Source organism: Trachemys scripta, chromosome 11 (genome assembly GCF_013100865.1).
Source record: "Trachemys scripta elegans isolate TJP31775 chromosome 11, CAS_Tse_1.0, whole genome shotgun sequence".
NCBI lineage: Eukaryota > Metazoa > Chordata > Testudines > Emydidae > Trachemys > Trachemys scripta.
The window spans coordinates 40770249-40774213 of NC_048308.1; positions in this window are offsets into that span (position 1 = coordinate 40770249).

A 3965-nucleotide genomic window follows, 5' to 3' on the forward strand; every position below is an offset into this window, starting at 1 on the left:
CAGGGCTATGTTATACCAGGACTATATTATACCAGGAAGGAAGACTTGCACTGCATATCCCAGATCCAGGGAGCCCACATACTTATTTCATTTTCATACCAGAAGCAGAGTTGAAGTGCCTGCAGTATTTCACAAGTCAACCATATTTACACTATTGAAGGATTTTGCATCAGTCATGAGTTATGTAGTGAGAGTCATCACCCCCTAAAGATACACTTTACTTCCACTTACAGGATAGTGATGTGGTTAATATTCCAACCAACCATCCATCATAATAAACAGAACTATGATAAATATTCTCAGCCACTACATTATTGGCCAGTGTTTTTTTGATACTACTTGACTGGTTCTAATTTTGACTTGGCTCCCTTTGTAATTATATGTCTACAATGAGAGAGTTATTATTCCAAGGATAAGGCTGCAGTCCTTTCTCAGGCAATATTTCCATTTAGAGGAAATCCATGAGAGTTATTCCTGAGTACAGGTTTGCTAAGGAGAGCGTGATGTGGCCCAAAGAATGGCAGCTATTTTTCTGTTAACGAAGATATCTTTAAAGATACTTTTTTCTTCCAATCAATATTTCTATTTTAATTTTTTCAAAACTGTAATGAGGGGTGAGTAAATGTTCTATTTCAAATTAAACAAACATACAAGAACAAACCAAATACATTCTATAAGAGCTATACTTCCATGAGGCAAGAGAGGTAGGCTTGTTTTTGTAGATTCACTAGCGCTGTATTTACTGATACTTGTATCATTGGTGAAACATGGAATTTTACTGCAGAATGATGACCTTCAATATGCTATCTATATCATTAGGATTTTTTAAAGTATGAGTTTTTCTGTGGACAGTGCACAGCTGTACACAAGCTGAAATATTCACAACCATTGTACAACTGGAGTAAAGTATTTTCATTTGTGATCTTTGATATGGAACTATTATGAATGGATAAGGTCTCAGAGCCTGTTTTTTCCCCCTTAGGCCATCAATTCAGGGGCAGAGTTAAGGTTATTTGGTGCCCTTAACAAAGCATTTCCATATTTTCAAATGTTGTTGAAATTTAGTTTTAAACGTGAAGTTCCTTGGTTTCCAATGTTTGCTTTTTTTACTACAATATTATGGTAAGGTTTCTCTTTTCTCAAAACCAATAGATATTCTCAGCATTAACACCAGCCAAATAAACTCTATTGTCTGTGAATTCCTTTACTGTTTGTTTTTGTCATTTGGTTTTGTTTTAAATTGGAATGCTTTACTTTGCCACATGCAGGTGAGAGCAGAAGACAGATTTTTCACTGCTTTTGGATCCCCTCCACTGGACTAGAGGAGCAACATGATGCAGCAAGTGGAGAAGGGAAGAGAGTTCTTCCTGGGACTCCTTTCTCCTCCTTACTATACTGAGGAGTCTTGTAAGGCTCTTCAAATTCAGTACCTGATGAATTTAATGAGGCTTGTCAAACCCTATGAAGGCTGTGTTTTCCTCTCCAGTCCTCACCTTCCCCTTCCTGCCACCTGTCCCTCTTTCTCTCCATTCTCCTCCTTCTCCCAGGGTTGCCTCTACAGTGCCTACGTCCAACCTTCTCCCTTCTTCAGCCCCCAGTGTCTCCAGACCTACACAATTACAACAGATAGCAATAAACAACTAAGGATCATGCACTAGTCTCAATGCTCATATCTGCAGCCCTCCACTTCCACAACCAAGCAGCCCTGTGCTGGCAACTCACCCATCCTGCAGTAGGGACAAAGTGGGGCTTCCCTTACAGTGATTCCTCCCAGCCAGTGGGGACCACTGTGGTGTCAGAATTGAAGGCAGCTAGGTGGGCATTTTATATCCCCTCTTCTTGCTTTCTGCTCCACATGTTTGCTTTGGTGCCACCATGGGGGAGTCCACCATGAAGCAAAAAGGAATCAGAGATGGTCGGCTGCCTCAGTACCTCGCTGGCTGGAGAGGTATGGGTCTAATGGAGCCGGTGGGCAGGATAAGGAACTAGTGGGCAGAATAAGGAAGGGACTAATGGGGTGGACGGGGCAAATGGAAGGGACAGGTGTTGACTAATAGGAGGGGATGGGCCATGGTTTGAACGGGCTGACAGAAGGGGATTGGCTGATTGGAGGGGGGCTACTAGGGAGCAGAGGCCCAATGGAGTAGGCTCCCTCCTCTCCTGGGCTCCTTGGCCACCTTCTCCTCCAGGTGACTCCATTTTCATCTCCAACACAGCAACCAGTCCAGTATCTCTCCAATAACCCCCAAACGCCTCTCACCCAATAATCTGTCAATGATCCTTTGGTTGCCCCCAACTTCCCTCAAGCTGCCTGTGGTTCCTCAAAACTTTCTTTCACACCACTCCCGATGCTCAGGGAAATCAGTGATTGTTGTCATCAGTAAAATAAATGTTATATGGAGCTGCACAAACCTTACAAGTGGGCCACAAATGCATGAAACACTGTGTGTGGGGTGGGGAGGACGGACCCACAAAACAATATTTGTTTAAATAGCAAATATCTTTAATGTAGCACTTCTCAGAAAAAAAAAATCCTACTTTACCTGCTTTCCAATGAGCAAATAATCTGTTTAACTCCAGTCAAAAGTTAGAGGGTTAAAATAGGCTATAGACTCAGCATAAACTATGGTATCATTAATGATGTCTACATAATAGTCCAAGGTCCCAAATGTTGGAAACTCCAAATCATTGGGGTTGGTGAAGGGGTTGGTGATGATAAAGTCCATCTGTTCATGTGTAAAGGGGATTTTAATACCATTTAGACCCCACCTGCACTAGAAATATAATTCTGACAGTCGTAGTTTAAGAAAAGTTTACATTTGCATTGTGGACAACCCCTAACTATATTGTAACTGGGATGTGTCACTGAGCTAAAGCACGAGGGATTTTGCTTTGTGTGTTACACTTCACTTTCTCCCTCTGTGGGGGATTTGTGGATTTTACTATGTGTATCATTCTCTCTGGGGAGATTTTGCCACACGTATTACACTTTCTGCCCTTGTAGAGATGAGGAGTATTTTGCTGTATTATATGCTCACCATCTGGATGGATGGTAGGTTGCTGGGTGAGTCACTGTTCCCCTCCCTCTATAAACCCTCTATAAGCAGATGGCTGAACAATGAGGCATCAACCCAAAATAAGGCTGATTAGAGAGACAAGGTGGGTGAGTGAGGTAACACCTTTTACTGCATCAACTTCTGTTGGTGAGAGACAATCTTTGAAACTTAGGCCTTGTCTACAGTGCCACTTACAGTGCTGAAACTTTCTTCACTCAGGAGTGTGAAAAAACAAGCCCCTGGGTGATGAAAGTTACAGCACTGTAAAGTGGCAGTGTAGACAGTGCACCAGCACTGAGAGCCGGGCTCCCGGCACTGGTAGCTATTCCCCTCGCGGAGGTGGTTTTATTACATTGCTGAGAGAGCTCTCTCCCAGTGCTCTGCCGCGACTTTTTCTTATATAGGCACCTATTACCCCCCACTCCCATCCCAATTTTTAATACTTGCTATCTGGTCACCCTACATAAAAAATAAGGCTCACAATACAGTTGGTGACTTATCCCCAGGTATACAGAGACACGGCATAGGATGGGGCTTAATGCGGTATTTGATCCAGATACATCCAAGAACTACAAGACTGAGGGTGCACAGTGTGATTGAGGTTTGATTCCCAGTCTATGGGAGCCTCTGCCCAGCACGGGACTGTACAGTGTGTGTGTGTGGAGGTTAATCCCCAGTCCACAGGAGTCTCTGCCCAGCATGGGACTGTACAGTGTGTGTGGGGGGGGGAGGTTGATCCGCCATCCATGGGAGCATCTGCCCAGCAAGAGGCTGTATGGTGTCAGGGTTTTTTTCTCTGGCCCATGGGAGCCTCTACCCAGAACGGGGCTGTACAGTGTGTGTGTGTGTGGGGGGGGGGGGGGGTTGATCCCCAGTCCGTGTGAGTCTCTGCCCAGCACGGGGCTGTGC